Below are 15,675 nucleotides of genomic sequence, written 5' to 3' on the forward strand. Positions count from 1 at the left end.
ACTGAGAGAAGTGAAAAAGAGAAACATTAGGACCAGATGATCATCTGGTGTAAATGGCTTTAGATCCATAGACTTTATTGGTTTTATACAACTTAAATCTGATCTCTAAGCATTAAAACAATAATAGAAATATGGCTTGTGTTGTTTCTATAAAGTTTCTAGAAGTTCAGATATTTTTCAACCGTCTCAGCAGTGAGTTAATGGCAACCTATGCTATACAGTCTAGACAGCCTTGACTGAACCTTTCTGAATTCTTTTATTGTATTTTCCTTTCAGGTGCATTGTTCTCGTGCTGCTGTTTGTTTAAAGTTTTGCTCCCTGTGTGACTTTATTTTCCAGTTTCTGAAGTTTGTTGCTTGTGAATAAAGTGACTTAAGAACAAATGCAAAAAAAATAGAAAAGAGTTGCAGGCCAAGAGAGGGAGAGAAATTCATCATGCATGTTTATCCCATCACATCGTATGGCCAGGTAAATGGGCTCTGATTCTGCAGACTTAATGTATTAAGTCTGTAAGTGCTAGGAGTTGTCCCACTGAGAAATGTTCACATGGTACAATGAATTGCCAGGCAAAAATGCTTGAGCTAGCTCAGGTCCTGTAAGCAGCAGAAAGGTATTAGCACAGTGCTCTCCAGGGCCTCATTACCATGGTGCTCTGCTCAGACTAATGTGGCTGTATGCTGCTCCCGGTATCCAGGCTAGCTCATTCACTGCCAGTTTACGTATCTCTGTGTTGTGCTGCGTAGACGTAACCTGCCCTTGGTGCATCTACTCTGCTTATAAAGTTGGTGTGTATGGACGTCTCTGCAGGATTTACTGTGTCGTACAGTGTTGCCTCGATACCCCAGAAGAGATCTGTTAGCAACAGTGCTCTATCTCTGGCAACGACTGTGCATTTCATTATTCAGAAAGGTTCCCAAAGCAGGCATTCAACCTAAAAATACATTTGGAGACTATAAGCTAGGAAATGGTTCCAAACCTGGATGATTTATTCTTAGCTTATTCTTAGCTTGCTCTTCCTTTGCAGTGTTTTATGCAAGCTGTGCCACACGGTTCAGAAGCAGAGGTTTATTTTGTCAGCAGGCTTAAAAAAAAAACCCCATATCCCAACTGAGTAAATAATCTCTCATGCCGTGGGGATGTTTCATAATTTCTAATGAAGAAGTTGAAGTGCAATTGGAAGTTGCGTTCCTTGTTGTTTTACTTTAGAAAGAAACAAATAAACAGCACAGTTTTGCAGTCAAATGGATATGTCAAACCTTCAGCATGATAGCCCTCCGCACCCGAGGAAGGAAGAGCTTATTTAGCTGTCCGGTGATTCCGAGGAAATTTTGTATGAAATAGTGACAAGCTCTAAGCCTCTGGATGCTGGCATGTGTTTAAAAATTTGAAATGTTTTTTGAAGAGCACAACTTGAGAGGAACCGAATGATTAAATCTAATTTCTCCTGACGAAAGGGAAATTGAGTGAAACTTGCTTGTGTGAAATTGCTGAAAACTGAGTGTATTAGAGTCCTAGGTCCTAGTAGAATGAATTGTAAGGGTTGGGCAATGTCCTTTAAAGGACAAAAGGTCATTGTTGATCTGAGAGAGGGAGGAAATAGTTCCCAAAAAGAAACAGCTGGTGAGATCTTTTTTTTTTTTTTTCCAAGTAGTTTGAATCAATGTAGTGCTAATTAAATCCATAGAGATTTTCTGATTTACATCACTTAGGAATTTGGGCCTATATTTAAAAAGGGCTGTTTTATGCTCTTTTCCTTTTGTGTGGTATCCTTTCATTTTTCGTATTTGCAACTGTTGCAGTAGGGTAAGAGAGTGACTAACTCCATCTGAATATTTCATTCTGGCTGACGTGCCTACGGGAGATGCTACCTGAGTTAATTTTGTCTGGCTATGAGATTTGATCATTTTGTGTCTGGAGCACAGGAGGAAAAGGAGGGAAGAAGTTTCAGAACTAATTTTCCTGTCCCCTAAAGCAAAGAGGCAGATCCTGGGATGGAATCTGAGCCTGTTTCAGCAATTGGGGTTTTTGCCATTAACTTCAGCGGCCATGCCTTTACTGCCTCCCAGTTGAGCCTCATCCTTTCTATTCTGCTTCTTGGGTTTCCAAGCCTGGCATTTTGGTAGCATAAAGGGTCTTGAGCTTAAGCTCCATATCTGCTCTCAGGCTCTTCCCAGTGGTCACATCACACTATTGTGTGCCATTGACTATAGAAACTGGCATGTTCTAACCAGCCCAGCTATGCAAAAATGTTTGTGCAGTGAAAGTCGCTGGGTCCAATGGGGATACACCCCCAAATATAATCTATACCTTGTTTTTGAAGGGCAGAATAAAGAGAAAACATTTTTTTCCAGAGCTACGGGTGCATAGACGAGAGACAGAGCCCAATCTTCACATGACTCAACCACCCTTTTCTTCATAACTAAAGCTGAATCCCTAGCTGCTGCTGAAGACTGGTCTCCACAGGCCGATCTATGATTAAAAAAAAGCTGAAGAGAGCTCTGAGCTAAAGACTATGAAATAGATTAGAAACAGCTAGCAGACAGCAAAATTGCCCAAAGAAAGGTTAGTTTGATTAGTGGAACATCAAGACTATTACAAAAGATGTTCATTAACCCCTGTAGAGTGAACAATAATGAGGCATTAAGTCAATTGGCTCCCTCAGTTGCCTGAACAGTAAAACCACAGCTGCTGCACTGTAAAGCAGGAAGCAAACCACAGCACTTCTATTCTGGGCAGAAAATTAGCTTCTCTGCATACTACATGCACCCCAATTTTGGGGGGTCTGGGTTTTTTTGGGAAAAGGTGTGTATAGAAATAATAGTAATTGGAGCTGGTGTTTTGGTTTGCGAGCCCACTCCAATGTAGTTATTGAATTACAACTAAGTCATTTATCCTAGCTAGGTCCTCTAGTAAGTGGGGGTGAGTGGGAAGTGTGATGAAAACACTACTCCATTGAAAGAACTGAATGCATTGCAAGAGGTATTGTAAAGAATTAGCTAAACAGATTACCAACTGCTCAGTTGTTTGCCTGAGGCTTTCTATCGTGAACATATGGTGAACACCTCCTTTAGTCCTGTGGACTTCTGAAGTAGGTAGATTTGAGTTCTAACCCAGTGGTTGTGGGGAAACGTTTCATGGCTGAATGGTGCAACGTGGCCGTGCCAGTACCTCTTTCTGGAAGACAGTTACTTAATAACATAAAATAAGAAACTTAAAAGAAAAATCTACAGTCACCAACTTTCTCTTCTTCAGCTGATTCTTCCATCTTGTCGCAGCATCTCAATAGCCTCTAGTGTCTTTGCTGAATCTCCACCTGTGTCAGTGAGATAAAATGGATGATATCTGAATTAGCAGCAAAATAATGGCAGATGTCATGAACAGGTTATTTTCTAAGTTTAGAGGTGAAAAGAAATATGCCCCTCAAGTAATTCGATTTGCTTATGGTTTTAGGAGATCTGAATGTGCCTAGGTTGTGGCTGCCTCTTAGAATATGACATTTTTTTCTCCTTGTCAACCTGCATTTTTTGTAGTGCTTTTTGTGTCTGAACTATTGTGCATTATCTTTGGTTGCAGGATCTTTACCTGCCTTCTGCACTCTTGCAGTATTGAGTGCACTAGCAGGGCTTAGCATCTTTAATCAAATGGTGGGTCTAATCTGGGAATTACTTCTGCATATTTTGCTGGGCACTGTGAGCTTTCTGGAAAGCAATGAATGGGAAAGCACAGCTATTTTGTGTGCCAGAGATTGGGAATGAACCAGGATATAAGGGACAGCACTGAAGTATGCATGAAGACAAGAGTGAGATCAAAGTATGGTATCCAGATTGAGGACATTTCATCTGTCTCCCTATTATGACCAGTCAGGCCACAACCACCTCCAGGTTGCATTCTTCTGACAGCTACTTTCATCCACGCAAAGCATTCGATGACTAGCTGTGGTGTATAATAGATGAAACTCTAGTTTCAACCATTTCCCTAGACCAAATCACAGAGCAGTGCTCATTTTCTTCTGACTAATTCATGCTGTCATCTTCCTCAATTCAGTTGCACAGGCACTGACAGAGCAGGGAACTGGCTAAGCAGCAGGGTGTCTCCACATAAAGCAATAACCATCGACTGGCAATGATATGAAGTGCTCATGCTGTTAGTTTTATCTCCTCTTGGTTCAGCATGCAATGCATTTACTGGATCCAATAGGGTTTTCCATTATTAAGATAAATTAGACCTATCAATAGAAACGGTGGTGTTGCAAATATTTATTGTTGAAATTTGACTGATAATGTGACAAAGAAGCTGGAAAAATTGAACAGTAAGAATAATTGACAATCAAAAGAAAATATGCTAAGGGAAATACCAATGTACTTTGAAAACAAGAAGAAACTATCCTGCACTATGGAACTTATTTACTGATGTGCATAAAAACATTGAGTACTTTGCCAATTCCCTTTTTCCCGAGAAGGAGAAATACTCAAGGTCAAGATGGAGTGCAAACTTTAAAAAATCTATTTAGAAATGAATAGTGAACCATTTGTAAAACAAGTTTTACTATGTGACAAAGCAAGTGCCATCAGTCATTTCCAGCAGGAAAAAGCTGGTTTCTGAGGAACCACTTGCAGGAGGTATGGTGATATGGAAAACCTAGAATTCAGCTTTCTTCATGCAAAATGGAGGCCAGCAGGTAAAGAGAAACAAAAGCCCTCTTTTGCCCCACATTTACACCTAGATCTGACTGCAAATAAGTCACACGGGCTGCCTGCCTATACACATGTTTGGAAGTGTGGGTACATTTTAATTAGAGTGGCTTCTGGACAGCCACTCTAATTAAAATGGTTCACCATCATGTGTATTAAGCCTCTGCATGTTTCAAAATGGCTGCAGGACACTTTATCTAAAGCTCATTCAAAGAGGTTTAGCTAAAGCACCCCCATAGACATTTTGAAATGTGTGGGGGCTTTATATGATGGTGAGGTGATGCTGGCAACACTACACATGATGGTGTGATGACGCTGAAGTGTTCTAACATGAACGCGAATGAGCATGTCTATAGGCACCCAAAGCTCTTACTGAGGAGGTACTAATAGAGCAGGGGGAGGCAATTATTTTGGGCAGAGGGCTGCTTACTGAGTTTTGGCAAGCCATCGAGGGCCACATGACAGGCAGCCAGGGGCAGATGACTATTAATTTTCTAAATATTTTAGGGGCCCTGCAGGCTGAATAGAATGGCCTGGTGGGTCGCACCTGGCCCGCGGGCCGCATTTTGTCCACCCCTGCAATAAAGCCTTTAGCACTCCCACCAGGCATGGACGCTGTCGAAGCATTGCCACATTTTACCATGTTTCATCATATCCTGTAACAGAATCATTTCTACTTTCTAAGAGCTATAGCTGTCTAGTATTAGTATCTGCCTTCTTACAATGTACAGGGTTTAATCATCTGCTAAATAGTTTCTTTTCCTTAAGCTGTGGGAGCTTTCTCTGAACCCGGTTTTTCACTCTGTGCCATCAAAGAGTTGTTTTTCTCAGAATATAGTTTCCACAACACAGAAGCAGACAGAAAATTGTGGTTCAGGATTCAGCACATGCCGAGGACATGACTTGTCTTCTCTTTAGCAGGTGGTAAGCGAGTCGTGAGAATTTGGCACCTGAGGGTCTTCTGTATCACTGCTGGATCTTGGCTGGGTTATTGAATGCCAGAGGTCAGCTTGTTGGACTCATTCCCCCATGTTGAGTTGTCAGATTAATATTTCAGTACGTGGTTTGCCGATGAATTTAGCTGGACAAGCAAAGCCATCATAGTTAACTACATTTTCCCTGTAATGAAGCTAAGCATGTTCCCGTCTGCCAATTTTAGTTACCGTACTGTCTTTTAACCTTCAGTGTGCATTCAGTAATTGTATCCCACTGTTTTTGTTTTTTGTGCATTGCTGTGACCAACCTCCTTTTAATCTGTTTCTGAGGTTTTTTTGTTTCTCTTTCTCTCTTTCTTCTACCAGTAATTTCTTGCTATTTATCTTCAAAAATATATTGGATGATAATAGCAAGCAATGTTGGTAAAGCTGCCTTCCACTAATTTTATTTTGATTTCTTAAGCAAGCTTCCTTTTCTCTCGGGTGCATGGACTCTTTCTTTATTTTCTCTCTCTTTTTCATTACTGTCCGTGGGACACAAAGCAAACTTCTGAAAAAATTAATTTTTGGATGGTGAGTTCCTTGGTCAATGGTTCTCATCTCTCTGTGAGACACTGATAAATTCTGAATGATTTATGGAAGGGTTAAATCATTTATGTTGTTTTTGATGAGCTCCAGGCTGCAAATATGATGCAGGGTGCACTGTTTGAGTGAGAGGTAATCTATTTACAAGAATGTGATTAGAGGAAATGTTATACACTAGACCAGAGAACTTTAAATAGCATGGCCTTGAAACATATTTTAATTGGAACATACTGGTTCCCTCTAGGCCTCTTCCGTTTTATATGGAAGAAACAATATTGTCCCTAAACTGACATGCCAAAGCATTCTCCATACAGACTGGGGTCAATCTTGGGGTATTAAGAGGAACTGAGGCAATAGTGAAAAGGGATCCCCACTGAGGATCACACCTCCAGACTGACCCCGTGCCACTCATCCAGCTCATGGGGCCAGATGCTTGGGTACATTCGCCTTAGTGCTGTAGATTAGATACTACCTCTTGTCCAAAAATGGAAATAAAGACAAAATCCTGTTTTTTAAACTTCCGAGAGAGATTGTATCAGAGGTTGGATAATTTGAGTAGGCTGGGCCAGTGTGGAAATAGTTGGATGATCAGGTGTATTGGTTCATAGTTCCAGTCGTGGTGCATACAAAATGGAATACATACTTTAGATTATTTCATACACTGATCCCTATTTCTGTGAAGATAGTTCTTTAGGGTCAGTATAGATTGTAATTGGGATGTACTAATTGGGAATTATTGTACATAATTTACAAGTTATTCATATAAATCTCAAAACGTCTAATCAAATAATCCCAATGACGACGTTTGTTTCCTGCATCATGAAACACACATCCTGCAAGAAATGTGTATGTGCACAACTATCTTTAATAATAAATAAATTAGTTAAATTATACAGGAGAGATAAATGTAGCAGATTTTATCAGAAGGATGTTTTTCTAGGTTTGGCACAAAAAAAAAAAAAAGACCCACATTTTCGACCCTTTTAAAATAATAAACATTTTGGTATGTTATTAAATTATGAACTATGAAAATGATGAATGATTAAAGTATCTCTAATTTCTCTTCTGAGTTTCATGTCAGTTATGCTTAATATTTTAGAGTACTGATGAAAAATAAATATAATGTATCACTTTTATCTTGGCTTACAATAATTTAAAAAACTCAATCTATTTACAGTCTTGTAAACACTTATTACAACTGATAAAAAAAATTCTGAAGTTTTCACTTCAGTTTAGAAGTTTTCTCTAAGGAACATTTTATCTGGCTATATCTTTTACAATCTTTGCAGTGAACACAGTTGTTTTTTTAAGAGAAGAGATGGGTCTAGACCAATAGTGATAGGTATGGCTCTAGAGGCACCAGCCTTCTTAAATAAAACATGCCAAGTATAACCTTGTTTGCATTGTTTTGGAAGAGTTGTTCCAAGTTGGCCCTTTCTTTGTCATTTTACCTTTTTACATTAAAACATGTTGCTTAAAAATAACAAAACAAAGCAACAGCAGCAACCACCAGACGCTTCGAAAATATAAAGGATAAGAAGTAGGTAATTAGTTTAGCAAACAGGAAAACTTGACATTCTTGTAAGCGCTTGCTGGAAAGCTCAGGGGGGAAAAGATCAATAAGGAAATGAGAGCGTTGCAATTTCTAGTATTCCATTAACCCCTGTATAATGAGATCTCATCATCAGGTAGATCTTATCAGCACAGCGAGGTGCATTAAACCTGCAAATTTCACAGATCGCTAGAGCCCCTATACCTTCATGTATTGGTAGTTTACTGCAGGTGAATATATTTATGGCCTGAGTGAACTCAGTGGATGCTTCTTTGGACTTCAGTGGGATTTAGATGGGCCTTAAGTAGCTCATAAGATCAGAACTGGAATTGCTTCCTTGAAAATGATAGCTTGAGTTTGTCACATGCCTTAACATTAACTTCAGTACCATACACAGAAGGTGAAAGAGGCCATGGAAGAGGAACGATGAGAATAAGAGACTGCAGTGATTCTTTAAAAAAAAAACCAAACAAAAAACCACTAGTATGTAGTGCCCTGTACTTGTCTGGCATCTATAGACATAGAAAGGTGTATCCTGTTTTTCCCAGCTGGCCAGTAGTGTTCACATTTATTAGGGAAATACAACAGGTGTGTGGGTGTCCCTTCCTGAGAGGAGAAGGGAGAGCACTAATGAATTACTTCAGTAATGTGTTTGTGCTGTTCAACCATTAGCTGTAGAGCAGGGGAATTGAACCTGGGTAGTTAGCAGTCAACTTCTGATTTCTGTCCGTACGTGGACAGTTGCGGACTGGAACAGGAGGGCATCAAATGCCATTAACGATCTGTAAGGTGATCATCTGGCTTTCCAGATGATCATCATCAGAAGGAAGGAAGGAATTCATAAAACCTATCAATTCCTTTATCTTCATAAGTGGTATCGGTGGTATTGTCCTCTTTTGGTTTTTTTAAAGGTACCTATCTAAAGATGTTTACAACTGCTTTCATATTACTCGGTTACTCATGTCACATCCTGCCTTTCAGCAAAGGTTAGATGCTGGGCTAAGACCATGCTGGCAACCCCTGTTAATTTCTGGGGATGTGAATCTAAGAGAGTTGATGGTGCTAGCTCCTAATTTTTAGATCGGGCCTCCCATTTTGCATTTACAATGAATGATTTAGTTACCCGTCTCAGTCAGGTAGACGGACATCTGATAGCCTTGGCATTTGCAAGCAATTTCATCCACAGAATTATGGGCGTTAAATGGGTGGCTGGTTTTCAAAATCATGGCCTTCATAGATATCAACCGTGTGTGTGTATGTTTGCATTTTCAGATGCTTCTGGTTTGAGAAGCACCTTGATTTAAAGAGATTATAATTGTCTGGCATATCTTTGATTTCATTTATTATTGTGGGGTGCATTTCCAGCTGCATTCAAAGTTAAAGGTCAGTGTAGAAGCTGTTCCCATGGACATATTTCCATTCACTTCAGTGACCCTGTATTAAGTATTATTTTCAGAGTTAATAGAGGAAGATGAGAGAACAGGTATATGACAACAAGAAGACAGAAGCAGGAAAGAGTAGCAGTGCAAGAGATTGATTAATATTGACTGATCATTGTCAAGCAGTTTGCAGGCATCTTGCCACAGATGGTTTTATTTGTGGTTTTATTTTCTATGTTTTATCAATAGACTCCTTGATGTTCTTCTATAAGCTTTCTAAAGCTGGTGCATGTCTTTTCAGGAAGGATGTGGAAAGTTGCATCTATACATTTACAAGGCTAATTGCATCCTGGTTTTAACAGGTCATAACCTTTATGTTCAATCGAAGTGTAACATTGTCTTCCTACACAGGATTTGTCTATTGTTTCTACATGTCTATGACTAATGGGAGGGTCTGTAATACCTGTGCTGGGTTTGAAGGATGTTGGGCCTGATAGAGTTAGAGTTTGAGAGACATCATTTCTTTATTAAGTATTATTTACGTGTTGAAAGGGAATGGATCTTTCCTTTAACTTGTCTTTCAGTACAGTGCTCTATTGACTGCTGTATATGGCTAACCACAGAACAAATACTGTCACGTGCTATAGACAGTGATATAGAGATCTTCTTCATACTCCTTCCTCAGTGGACTTCAAGGCTCTCTAGAGGGACCAAATTCAGAGGTAAGAGATTTCCTTGATCTCTTTCCAGCCATCAGATAGCATTGACCAGGACTAAATATGAAATTGTGTCCTTGAGGTAAATGGCTCCACGTACCATGTTACATTTCCTGAGGACATCAAATCAGATCCTCTTCCACTGCTTAGGGGTGCGCTCCTGTTCCCTGAAAACCTGCCAACGCATCTAGTTGTGTTAGGTGCCATCATTTAAGCTTTAAAGCAGTCACACAAAGCAATGAGGAAAAGAAAGACCAACCCACTTTTTGTAGTAACGTTTCTTTGAAATAGTCATACTTGCCCCATATAGGTACTTAATGGGTAGAATAGGGTTTAATTTTTCAGTTTTCATTTTTTTTCCAGCCAGAATTAGCATTCTTTCGGCAAATTAACTCTTCTCATGAAAAACAGCACCTACGTTTACAAAATAAAGGTTACGGTTTTGTGTACCATTTCACTCTGCTGAGCATCAGCTAGAATTAGATTTGGAGGCCACGAGGGGGCCGGCGGTGTGCCTAGCTGGGTTCAAGCCACCTTCTTGGACCCCAGTGTCATGGACAGCTTTAGTCCTGGGCTTGGCCTAAGACCTGCCCTAACTAGCAGAGGTGAGGGAGTGGGTGGTCTAGCATTTCCATCCCACCCAAGACTCTCCTTGAGCAAAGGCCGACTGAGCCGCGCGGATGGCTTCCATTGCCTGCCCAGAGGCAAGAATCTGAGGCCGGAAGTGCAGCTCGCCAGTGGAACAGAGAGGCTGGCTGTGCACTAAGTGCTACCCAATTTATAAAACAAATAACATGGAAAAGAAAGTGGTTTTTTCTTTTGATTTCTCTGTTACTGCAGTCTCCGAAGTTATTTTTAACCACAACAGAAATAAATCTCTGACTCCCCCTAGCATTTGAAGAAGCTCCTGGCATATTATTCTCCTTTTCTTATTTAGCTAAAACACCAGTGTTGCTATTGTTTCCCAAATCATCTGACCCATTCTTCTAGTTAATGGAATTGCTTTGTGAGCCCAGGACAAAGCTGGTACGTCCAAACCATTTTGGGAGGGTATCATTGACTTGACTTGAGCACTCCCAAACTTTCAAATATCTATGTAAGAAACCCAAATCAGTTTGAAGTGTTCAGAAAGTTTTCCCATTCTAATGCTACATGGCTATATAGCTTGAATTTTAAAATTGCTAGTAAGATATCTCTCGTCTCTGTAATTGTCTTAATATTCCAACCAGACCTTTTATTCAGATCATTAATACAGATTAAACTATTTTTTGTCTCTTCCAAACTGAAGCTTTTTGAAATAAGCTCTGCTCATGCTCCTTTGTTCCCATATTCTCTTTTGTTTGGGGAATATACTTTTATTGAGAAATGAAAGATTGAAGTTAAAAAAAAAAAAATAATTTTTTTTTGCAAGCAAACCTGTAGGTTGCTGTGCTAATTAGAGCATCTGGCTTTCACAGGTTGCCTTAAATCCCAAGAGAAATCATGAAAAGAGGCCAACTTTAAGTATTTCTTCTGACTGTCTCTAAGGTTTCCAATGAAAACCTCTTTTGCTTAATGAGAATGCTACTGGTTCGTTTTTATTGAGGTGAGAGCTGAAACTCTTCTGTTCATGTTTCGTTTAGTGTATGACCTTTCAATTTAAAAAACCTAACAGTGACTAATAGTTTAGTTTTATGTTGATTAGGGAAATCGAGGGTCTGGGATAAGGATCCTTGAATGAAACTGAAGGGCAAAGTATAGCTCACTATAGAAGATTGGTGGTATGTGGAGCACCTGGATGAGCGCTTTCAGGGCAGTGCTGAATTCCCCCAGGTGAATGAGATCCCTGTCACCCAAGACCACCACAGTGTTGTGAGATGCATGGAAATACCCTCTTAAATATGATGATAAGTGCATCAGGCCTGATTCTCTACCAATATGCCCCTCTGTTGTAAGTGCAGGATGCACCAATTCTCCTTTAGTACTGTTTTGCACCTGTGTAAACAGTGTATGCTTTGCTGCATCTGTAAAGATTGTGAGTGTAGTTTTATTTTTGAATTTGTCTATTCTGTATGTTGTCTATTCTGAAATGTATGGTGTTTCCTTCATTCCCTGTCAGGGCACATTAGAATAAAATGTCCGTGAGTTGCTTTCATACCAATTCAAACATTTTTCAGGTGGCTTTTCTTCAATAATATTCTCAGCATTTAATTTCCCCTCCTTTTTTGTTTTTTTGTGGGGTTTTTTGTGTTTTAGATCTGTCCATTACAATCGTAGAGACTGATTAGCTAAACTTGCTATGAGGGTTAAACAGGCATATTGCTAACTTGAGGCAGCCCACTTATCTCATTGTATACTAGACATTTGGTCTGAGTCTCGGTTCAGAGTAACTTTTTTTTTTTTTTGCAATATAAGAAGTTGTAGCAATATTGAGGTTGGGAATCTCTACTGCTTGAGTGAAAAGAGGTAGGCAGATTTATGTAAAAATAACATAAGTGCACCTAACTTTTGTCCTTTGTATCAGTTGCAAAGGAAGGCATGTGCCAAATAATGCCATTATCAAGAACCAGAGGTGAAGCAGATTTCTACAAGTGTATTCTGGAGCTGCATTACACTTCCTTGGGAAGCCCCATAGCATGCTGTGGGAAGGTGTGCCCCTGGCCCTACCCAGTTTCCACTCCTAGCACATGTGAGTGTTGTATGTGGCTAGAGTTTGTTGAAACCCAGACTTCCCATTGCATCAGCAATATCACCCCTTCTTTTCTGACGTGGAAGACCTTTTTACATGCAGCAAGCTGTGCCTCTACCATATAAACAGCAGATTTGTTGATCTCGAAAAGAGGATAAGATGTTCCAATCAAAATGACATAGCTACTCCCTTCAGTGATTTGAGGAGGAAATGTCTGTCTGTCTGTCTGTCTGTCTGTCTGTATAGATATATAGAATATTTCAGCTTAATTATGCCATTCCCTGATATGATAATGGTAGGTATGCATCCTATGCACTGTGAATTGCAAATATGAATAACATGGAAGAAAAAATTAAAACTCTGAAGGCTGTTTCAATTTTAAAGGAATTTTTTTGCAGTTCTTTTTTTTTTTTAAACAAAAATGTTTAGTCTAATTCTTTTCCATGAGAATTTTTTTCAACATCTGGGTGCTTTTATGACCATTTCAGATCCAGCAAAACAGATTTTTCTGATAAAAGTAAAACAAAGCAAGACTACTTCCATTGCCTTTTTCGCTTGACTTTTCCCGCAGCCTCACCTTGTGATGTTTAATCTGTGATCTTTTCCCTGCGTGGGTTCTCCTCTTGTTGAGGGGGATGACGAGAAGAAGAATGGTGTCTCGAAGGCAGCTGATAGTCCTCCATTCCTTGCAAGGGGCATGAGATCGATAAACAGAAAGCTTCCTCTGTGGAGGCATTAGGAGAGGTTTAATTAACATATTCATGATGCGCATTGTTACTATTGGGAAACAGATGCTTTTGCTTCTTCCTTGCTTCTTGGTGATTTGCCTCTAGAACATGTCACCCACGTTCCTGTGTGTGGCGGGCCAGTAGGGGGAGCTCCTGCATTGTGCCTCCCACCTCACTATGCCCGTCCACCTACCGGACTCCATGCGTTTCCCCAGGGGCGCCTAAGCCCTGGCAGACCCCCTTTCAAACCTCACCGCAGAGTCCGGAGGTAACGTGTGCTGCCACCACCCCGAGAGGGGACCTTCTAGGTTCTGTGTACTCAGGGAAACACAGGCCTAATAGTCCTACAGGTACTTGACCCAATACAAGAACTTGGGGCTCCTCTCTAAGTCGGGGGGCCAAAAAGGATAGTCTCCCTTAGTCCGCAGACCTAAGAGGCCTCCTAGGCATAATTAAACCCGCCCCTCAATAAGTCTCCTACACCAGTCACAAAGGAGAACTTTATTGGTTACAAAGGGTAGGGTTAGAATAGGGTAAGAGGTAGAGCACTATCAAGGGATTACCATTGAGCAAAACAGTCTGGCTAAGGTAGTTGTTTGATATGCAAATGCATCACTGTGAGCTGACTAGCTCTCTAGAAATACTTACAAGTATCATCCAGAAGGTGGTAGAGATCTGGCTCAGAGATTTCCAGAGAGAGTGTTTCAGTTGGATCACACTCTCTCCCTGTGTCCTGATGCTTGTGCCATGCTGGTAAAATAGCTTTTCTCTCTTTTTCTTGGACCAGGCCCTTGTATAGCCTTTCTGACCTCAGCAGCCCAGTCCAATAGAAGCCAGCAGTGTTGGCAACTAGCCAACCAATTTAAAAAGCATCACTGGTTACCTGGGCAGATGAGCCAGGGGCTTTTCCCTCCCACTCAGGTGACCAGAGGGACCACAGCCGTGGCACCAGCCTTTTGTCACGTAGGCAGGGAGGGAAATCCCCCCTCCCTTAGGAATTCGACCCCAGTGTCCCAAGCTGACTGGGACAGATCTCCGGAGAGAGACACAGACGGTGGCATTTCTGCCACACTGTGCAATCCAGTAAATGTCCTGAAGTTACAGTGAGTACAGTGAAAATGTTCTGTGTGTTTCATGCCACTGTTTCTGGATACTATTTCAAGCTTTAAATTACAGAAACTACTAAATTACAGAAGTTAGCTCTGTCCCTAACACTTAAGAAGTGTTAAGAGTCTTGTCTGCAAGGACTCAATAGAAGTCATTCATATATAAAAATAAAAGAAAGAAAAGAAGGCATGGAAAAGGAGAATTGCGAAGGGGATTGGGTGGGGTGAGGACCATGGGATACATTTATCTGAATCATCAGGTGAAGATGAGTTGAACTGAAATCTAACGGTCATAAAGTGGAATTTAGACTTCTCAATAGCTTTCCATTATTATGTTGTGTAAGAGTAAGACTGAAGGAGGCTGGGAAGCCTCATGAAGATTAAATGTTTGTAAGTCCTATGTTAAATTACAGGTTTCATTCAATATTAAATATATCTTAAAGGCAGGAAACCACAAAAATATTTCCCCTTTCAAACCTGTATTTTCATTGCATGGTATCTTATTGGATGTTTTTCCTGTGGTTTTCCACATGGTTTGACCATTAAAGGGTCAAAATGACAATCAAACGTTCCCCTCCTTTAAACATACTCCACAAGTGTTTTTGCATTGATTTGAATAATTTATTCTGCTCATTATCATTAAAAATGTTCCCCAGGCCTTGATTTCCATTTGTATAAGTTCAGCCCAGTGATAAAATTATGTTATTGCCTCTGAGTTTTTATTTCAACCTTTTATTATGAATACCTCGACAGCAATGTAAACGATCTGGGTACTCATACTTGTCAACCTCAAACATTGCAAAATCTTTAATGTGCTGACAAAAAAAAAAAAAAGAGTCTAAGAACAGCCTGTGAAATGCTGTAGAAGAATTTTTTTTTAATTGGTGATGGGGGGGAAAAAGTTGTAAGACTCTTGAGTCACTAAACTGAAAATGAGTAAGGGTTGCTACATATGTAAATGCATAACTTCAGAGGACTCTGGGAGAGATTATCTACACTCTTCATCTCCAGTAGAGAGAGAAAAGCAAATAGGGAATTTGTTTTAGAGAATCATTGGGGAAACGTATCTGGCGAATGGAAATGAAATGCTTTGTTATTAATGGCGACATTTATTATGTGCTGCTTTTCAGTGGGCTGTGGCCAAATACAACCTAGCAGATGGTGAGTTCCCAAACCACGGGATTCTGCTGCCTGAGTAAAGTGTGAGCTCCAATGGGTGGCCATCACAGCTGCCATCTCCTCCACCAGCTACTAGAGGGATCACACAACTGGTAGGTATGGTCCATTAGGATTTATTTGAATGCGCATTTTTATT

This window comes from Alligator mississippiensis, chromosome 8, assembly GCF_030867095.1.
Source record: "Alligator mississippiensis isolate rAllMis1 chromosome 8, rAllMis1, whole genome shotgun sequence".
Lineage (NCBI taxonomy): Eukaryota > Metazoa > Chordata > Crocodylia > Alligatoridae > Alligator > Alligator mississippiensis.